The 8,385-nt window shown below is 47.6% G+C and overlaps 1 pseudogene; it reads left to right on the top strand.

The window, feature by feature from the left end:
- The window catches only part of LOC140857288 (uncharacterized), a 7,268-nt pseudogene extending 6,556 nt beyond the window's left edge, over positions 1-712 (top strand).
- The last annotated feature ends 7,673 nt before the right edge of the window (positions 713-8,385 follow it).

Genomic DNA, 8,385 nt, shown 5'->3' with positions numbered 1-8,385 from the left:
TATGGGCAGTTGTCCTGTCAAGGACATGCGGCACTGCCGCCCTGAGGCATTATCCTACCGAGGACATGGATTGATCCCAGTGACTTGACAGCCCACGACGACATGACAGCCCACGGCGATTTGACAGTCCACGGTGATTTGACAACTCCTCAGTTGTCTGCACCATCAATGATAGAGCCATACTGTATTCTACTATAAAACGGGGTAAGGCAACAGTATTGGTAAGGCCTAAGTTCCAAGTCCCAAAGTCCCAAGGGCTGGGTCTCCGGGAAGCGCCTCTTAGCTCTTGAGCTCCCTTTCTCTTTCCCGCTCTCCCGCTAAGTCTCTGATTTTCCACTGTTGTCTAGTCTCCTCTCTGACTTGATCGTCGAAGGGTCTCTGCCGGAGGCATCTCCGGTCCGTGCAGACTTCTCTTGCAGGTGTGTGACACTGACGATCGGACGACGGAGAGATTGGCCGCAACAAGAGCAGTGATACTAATGCAGCTGCGGCAGCAGTGACGGTAGCGATCGATGGTGTCAGTGAAGATGAAGATAGAGAGATTTCTATATTTATGGATGGGCATGCCACTGCAGTGGCCGATGATGAAGAGGAGGATAAAGGAAAGGGCAGCAACAAGGTGGACTACAGTGATGATGAGGTGGAGAAAAGAAATTATAGGAAGAAAGGGAGGAAGCCCGTGAAGGCTCGTCCTCTCAAGTCTATGCTATAAGTGTCATCTGCTTGTAATGCATATGCTGTTATAATTATTTATTTTTGTTATCCTACGATGGATGAAGTTGTCATGGATTAGATCTTGTTTATGTTAAAAAATATAGTTTTATAGATAGGTTTTGCGGGGATAGGGTCTGTGTTTGAAATTCACGTACGTAGTTGTTTTTAATGCTCTAATATAATTTTGATGCTCCAAAGATCTAAAATTGGAGAGATGAGTTGTTGAATGAGCTCTAAGATGGTGGAGGATGCCCATAATTTTAGGATTCAATGAGTAAAAAAGGAATCTAAGCCACGGTAAAGATTTTGAAGAGTGTAGGCTAATGATAAAGCTGAATTCTTCTTATGCAAATAAATACAAAAGTAGTGGCTTTTAGATGAGGTTGAACTAGTCTTGATATCTTCAAGGCCCCTTCTCCATTCTGGCTTGGATAACACAGCCATGCATCTTGCATCTAAGATACCATTGTTTTAGAAAATTTGACATGTCTTGAGATCAAATGTTTGAGAAATACATTGGTTGGGGTGTTATGTTCTAGCCACAACAATGCCGGAATGACCCTTTTTCAGAGGCACTGATCACCAAACTATTGAGTGCCTACTTAGATATTCCTGCAAAAATATCTAGGAGCATGACCGGTCTATGTCTCTTTAAAGACCTGCTCAAGTCTCAGCCTAAAGCCTGAATGTTTGCAAAAAGAAGAAAACAAGATCTAGCAATGTCTTATTGTTTTTCCTTCCCATGAGTTGGGAGGTGTTGGATTGGTATAGGTCCTTTTTTTTTTTTTTTGGGTAGAAATATAGGTCATATTTAAAATGAGTGGTCTATCCACCAATTTAGCAGAAAATTCAGTCAAATTCTGTTAGATTACCCAAATAGTCCCTACATGAAAATTCCACCTAAAAGTAGATTACCACTAATCATTTATCACATTGTTTGATATGAGGGCTCTAGCTTGCCAGGTGATGGACTAGATTTCATAATTCTTTTAAAATATTTTTTTCCCCATGAGATTTATATCATGCGCAATGGGACACGAAAAGTCTTGGTGACTTCTAACTATGGTTGCTGCCGCTGGAGCCCAGTTACTTTGTACGGTGAAGCTGGGTTAAATAATTCTAAAATTTTGAATAACGAAGTTATACTATTTAACAGTTAGAGTAATAGTTTCAACCAACCCTTGTTGCATTACTGAGATAAATGCGTGAACAAATATAACAGTTATTATTTTCATTATTTCAATTATTTTCTTTATAACTGACTATCATAATACAAACGGTAGCCATCATTTTTTTTGTACTTTTTTAAATAGTCATAAAAGATAAATAGAAACTAACACCGTTATTTTTTCATTATTGTCTATCATTTTCCACGATAACATACCACAGCAAAAGCTATTATTTTAGTGATTATATTAAAAAATTAAAAATATTTTTTTTGAAATAAATAATGGCCCTTATGACCATTTCAATGGTCAATAACGAGTTTTTTTTTTTTTTTTTTGGGTGCAGGTGGGGTGGTTGGTATAATGTGGCTGTGCTTTGTTACAAACTATATATGGTTCCTTGGAAAATTAGAGAGAGCAGGAAGTGTGATGGAATCATAGGAATATGGGACAATCTGTAATTGAGTACTGGATGGAATTGGTCAGAGAAGCAGGTGAGAGACATTATGAACTGCTAATTTCTGATGCTTCGCATCAAGATCAATTGACATGTCTTATGCCTTGTCTTTCATGAAGGGCTTATTCCCAGCCAACTCCTTTTTTTTTTTTTGGTAGAAGAACATTACTTCATTAAGTTAAAATACAGTTAGGAATTTACGTACAGCAGCCTGTAACACATCTACAGAAAATACAGGCTGAAGTGGAAGGACTTCATACAAAGGATAAAGAGCTTGCCATCTAATACAAAGATAAGTAATACAAAAAGGAAAGAACCAAAAAAAAAGAATCCCTATGCAGAAGTAACTGTATGTCAAAAAAATGACGTATATAAGCACCAGCACTTGGGAGGGTGTATCTCTGCAAGCTATGGAAGACCAACTGAGTCACATGAAGAGCATTAACCGCTACTAATATTAAGGCAGCAAAACACAGAGCCAACATCAGAATATTTGAGGCAAACTGATGAATATAGCACAGCACCTGTAGCCAAGGAATAAATAGACAGGTATACTCCCAATAACACTGTAAGTCAGGAGGAGAAGCCCAGGACTGAGATTCTTCAAGTGACCACCAGGGCATTAAGCTGGTACAGTGAAAATAGCAACTGCAGCACTCCTTTACTAGAAAGCTGGCTATGGAATTCATATAAGCATCCTGCATTTCACCTGAGCCAAAGATGAGAAAGTATATGTAGATGATACCTGGATGAATATAGACTGTTGGTGCAAAAATTCGTCTGCGCCGGAGAAGCTGGAGTTGAGGAGGCCGCGGTCGCCGCCGGGACCTGCAAGGGAAGTCTAAACCGGAGGTGGGGTTGCTCCGGCAAGACCCTCCGATGCTCAAGTCAGTTCTCTGCCTCAACAAGAATGGAGTGCTCAAACGGAGAATTTAGCAGAGTTTTGAGATAAGAGAAATGAGCTTAAAAAATAACGTATCTGAGTCCCCCCTTTTTATAGGCGGGGGAGGCAGCGGACTGATGGCGACGTGTGTAACCGTCTGGTAGTGGGCCGCCCACGGTCAGGGAAATTAATTGTGGAGAGTGGTGGGGTAGACTCGTGGCTGTTGTCATAGTCTGCCACGTATGGCCTGTTGCGGATAGTGGGGCGGCGTCCGTCGCCGCTAGCTGTCAGTGAGTAGTGGGATCGTGCAGCACCTGCCGCAGGGAGTGGGACAGAATCGTGGCCGTTTGCTACAGCCTGTCAGGGAGTAATGGGTCCGTTGCTGGAGCCACGTAGAATCCGCTGTAGGACCTGGAACAGGATCATGATTGTTGTCGCGATCTGCCGAGGGGGTGCGGATCTGTCGATTGAGGTTCGGCCGCGGTTGAAGTCCGGCCTCCGTAGGAGCCCGGGTGGAACCGCTCTGATGTCGAAGGTGGAGCCCGGCTCCCGTAGGAGTCCGGGCGGAGCCGTTCTGGTGTCGGAGGTGGAGCCCGGCTCCCGTAGGAGTTCGGGCGGAGCCGTTCTGATGTCGGAGGTGGAGCCCGGCTCCCGTAGGAGTCCGGGAGGTGCTGCTGCAAACAAAGTCAAGGGTGAAGTCCGGCTCTGATAGGAGTCCGGATTGAGCTTACCAGCGATTGATATTGAGAGCGGAGCCCGGTTCCCGTAAGAGTCCGGGCGGAGCTGTTTTGATGTTGGCGGCGGAGCCCGGCTCCCATAGGAGTCCGGGCGGAGCAGCGCTTGCTGATGGCGGTGGAGCCCGGCTCCCGTAGGAGTCCGAGCGGAGCTGTACTTGCTGATGGCGGTGGAGCCCGGCTCCCGTAGGAGTCCGGGCGGAACTGTGCTGATGTCGAAGATGGAGCCCGGCTCCCGTAGGAGTCCGGGCGGAGCCGCACTTGCTGATGTCGAAGATGGAGCCCGGCTCCCGTAGGAGTCCGGACGGAGCCGCACTTGCTGATGTCGAAGATGGAGCCCGGCTCCCGTAGGAGTCCGGACGGAGCCGCACTTGCTGATGTCGAAGATGGAGCCCGGCTCCCGTAGGAGTCCGAGCGGAGCCGCACTTGCTGATGTCGAAGATGGAGCCCGGCTCCCGTAGGAGTCCGGGCGGAGCTGCACTTGCTGATGTCGAAGATGGAGCCCGGCTCCCGTAGGAGTCCGGGCGGAGCCGCACTTGCTGATGTCGAAGATGGAGCCCGGCTCCCGTAGGAGTCCGGGCGGAGCCGTTATGGTGGGAATTTCGGCCGCGGATATTTTATACCCAACACCAGTCCCCCTACTTCCAAGTTTGAATTTCAAGCGAAGGAAGTACACAGAGAGAGATGCGCAGCCGAAATTACCTCCTCGATCCCTGTGCGCAGCTGCCCCCACTTAATGTGCGCGTGTCAGAATTCATTTTTTGGCAAAGGCGACTTGAAAAGTCTTTTCGAAACCCCCGTTGAAACGCGATCCCAGGCGTCGCCCTGTGGGAATCTGTGAGCGGTCAACCCTCGATAGCAACGAAGCGGATAAGCGCGACACGCGGCACACACCATCTGGCCCAGGAATTCTCGCCGTCATAACTGCGCCAGGATCCGCCGGCTATTTAAACCCTTCGATCCATTCACGGTCTCATCCCGGCGTTCTTCTTTTCCCCTGAGAGTCTTGCTCCCCTCGTGCCAATTCTCGCCGCCTTTTGCCCATCAATCCTGTTGGTGCAAAAATCCGCCTGCGCCGGAGAAGCTGGAGTTGAGGAGGCCGTGGTCGCCGCCGGGACCTGCAAGGGAAGTCTAAACCGGAGGTGGGGTTGCTCCGGCAAGACCCTCCGACGCTCAAGTCAGTTCTCTGCCTCAACAAGAATGGAGTGCTCAAACGGAGAATTTAGCAGAGTTTTGAGATAAGAGAAATGAGCTTAAAAAATAACGTATCTGAGTCCCCCCTTTTTATAGGCGGGGGAGGCAGCGGACTGATGGCGACGTGTGTAACCGTCTGGTAGTGGGCCGCCCACGGTCAGGGAAATTAATTGTGGAGAGTGGTGGGGTAGACTCGTGGCTGTTGTCATAGTCTGCCACGTATGGCCTGTTGCGGATAGTGGGGCGGCGTCCGTCGCCGCTAGCTGTCAGTGAGTAGTGGGATCGTGCAGCACCTGCCGCAGGGAGTGGGACAGAATCGTGGCCGTTTGCTACAGCCTGTCAGGGAGTAATGGGTCCGTTGCTGGAGCCGCGTAGAATCTGCTGTAGGACCTGGAACAGGATCATGATTGTTGTCGCGATCTGCCGAGGGGGTGCGGATCTGTCGATTGAGGTTCGGCCGCGGTTGAAGTCCGGCCTCCGTAGGAGCCCGGGTGGAACCGCTCTGATGTCGAAGGTGGAGCCCGGCTCCCGTAGGAGTCCGGGCGGAGCCGTTCTGGTGTCGGAGGTGGAGCCCGGCTCCCGTAGGAGTTCGGGCAGAGCCGTTCTGATGTCGGAGGTGGAGCCCGGCTCCCGTAGGAGTCCGGGAGGTGCTGCTGCAAACAAAGTCAAGGGTGAAGTCCGGCTCTGATAGGAGTCCGGATTGAGCTTACCAGCGATTGATATTGAGAGCGGAGCCCGGTTCCCGTAAGAGTCTGGGCGGAGCTGTTTTGATGTTGGCGGCGGAGCCCGGCTCCCATAGGAGTCCGGGCGGAGCAGCGCTTGCTGATGGCGGTGGAGCCCGGCTCCCGTAGGAGTCCGGGCGGAGCTGTACTTGCTGATGGCGGTGGAGCCCGGCTCCCGTAGGAGTCCGGGCGGAACTGTGCTGATGTCGAAGATGGAGCCCGGCTCCCGTAGGAGTCCGGGCGGAGCTGCACTTGCTGATGTCGAAGATGGAGCCCGGCTCCCGTAGGAGTCCGGGCAGAGCCGCACTTGCTGATGTCGAAGATGGAGCCCGGCTCCCGTAGGAGTCCGGGCGGAGCTGCACTTGCTGATGTCGAAGATGGAGCCCGGCTCCCGTAGGAGTCCGGGCGGAGCCGCACTTGCTAATGTCGAAGATGGAGCCCGGCTCCCGTAGGAGTCCGGGCGGAGCTGCACTTGCTGATGTCGAAGATGGAGCCCGGCTCCCGTAGGAGTCCAGGCGGAGCCGCACTTGCTGATGTCGAAGATGGAGCCCGGCTCCCGTAGGAGTCCGGGCGGAGCCGTTATGGTGGGAATTTCGGCCGCGGGTATTTTATACCCAACATAGACCATAGAAGTTAAGAGAATCCAATGGTCCAAGGAAAGTGTAAGTAGAGTAACCTGATCTCCCTGACTCCATGAGATCTCTATTTTCATTCAGCATGTAATGAAAATAGAGCCTCATGAATTCCCATCCAAGCTCCTACCAATTTGGCATAAGGTACTGAACAAGTGGGTAAATTGCAAGTAGCTGCCCTAATAAGATGACCCTGATAGTCCCTAATAACGTATGCCGGCAGCAGCACCGTCAGGTCCAACAGCACCATCAAAATTCAACTTCAGAACCCCAAAGTGAGGGGGCTGTCGGGCAACAGAAAAAGAGGTAGAGAGCCTCTGTGATGATTAAAAGAAACAGCCCCGGTTCCTTGAAGCATCAGAAGTTAAAAAATATTGATGCATTACTCCCAATTGACGTATAAGATCGGAAGGAGTTAAAAAAGTACTCGCAAATATACGGGCATTTCGAGCCTTTCAAATGAACCAGGCCACACAAATACATAAAGATTGGTACACCCTTTCGCTCGATCCATGGGATAACAAATCAAATAAATCAGCTAAAGAAGCAGGATGTGAGTGATAGTTGCTTATTTGAGTAAACACCTCCCAACAATTAGTTGCAAAAGGGCATTTAAAAGACTGACAACAAGAACTTTTATTCTTTTCTGATGGAAAAGGGAAGCAGTGAATTGTCATCCGACTTTTATTCATATTCATATGTATATGTACAACAGAAAAAAATATACAAAAATAGAGCAAAGAGTAAAATATTAAGAAAAATATGTTCCTCCAAGCAAGAGCATTGAGGTTACAGCAATAATCAGAATAATAGAAATATGCTCGTCTACATGTAACAAGAGAATGCGATAAACCGGAGTTGAACCTAAACACTCTTCCTCGCTCATCTTTTGTCCATGATTTTCAACTCAATCAAATAATGGGGTTGCAGGGACTTCATGTGCCGGTAGTTCCACCGGATGCCGAGAAGCTTGGGAGTAATCCCAGCAATTTGATCCACAGAGCCTCAAATCCGACAAACCACTTTGAAGTGCAGAGATTCTCTCACATTTTGAATCTTTGGAGTATTCTTTGAAGGACTGAATACATGATGTATTTTTTTCCTTATAAAGATCCTACTATTTCTTTCCAACCACACTTTCCAACACAAAGCCGCAATGAATTGATCCCCCTGTCTTCTTGTCATGATAGTGAAAATCTTTCTTCTCCAACTAGATCAATAATCATTGAAATTACCTAATCAACCTTTAATGTTGAGCTGTAACTTGAGAGCATGCATTAAGAAGTGATCGAGTAAAAGAACACTTAACAAAGAGGTGAGAAGTAGTTTCTTCAGATGCACCACAGAGAATGCACTTTTGATTGATACTCAATCTCTTTTTAGCAAAGTTAGCTCCTGTTTTGGTTCTATTCCTCACACTCAACCATAGAAATACTTTAACCTTCAAAGGAATTGCGGCTTTTCGGATCACCAATGGTAAGATCAAACCAATCTACAATTGTTGAGAAAATTATATGGAGATTCAATAGTGTACCATCTATTATGAGATAATTTCCAACTTGATGTGTCCCCCACTCTAAAAGGTCAAAAGTTATTAAGAATAGTATGTAATGCATCCAGCTGATCTATTTGTGCTGAAGTTGGAGATCCTCTGAGGATGATTTTTCAGGATATGATCCTGGAAGACCACTGGGACCGAGACAACAAGAACATAACCTTGTAGAATAAGAGGTTTGTGTTCTAGCTAATGGTTAGAGATATGGTTCATCCCGTAAATACTACTTTAGTTATTTTTGGAATTGGTTCTCTATGGTCAAGAATTTTTTTCATGGATTTACTACCACTTTAACGTAATGGTATGAAATGGAGGTAAATGATGGGGG

The sequence above is a fragment of the Elaeis guineensis genome, chromosome 4 (assembly GCF_000442705.2).
Source record: "Elaeis guineensis isolate ETL-2024a chromosome 4, EG11, whole genome shotgun sequence".
Taxonomy (NCBI): domain Eukaryota; kingdom Viridiplantae; phylum Streptophyta; class Magnoliopsida; order Arecales; family Arecaceae; genus Elaeis; species Elaeis guineensis.
This window is presented reverse-complemented; position numbering and strand designations above follow the sequence as displayed.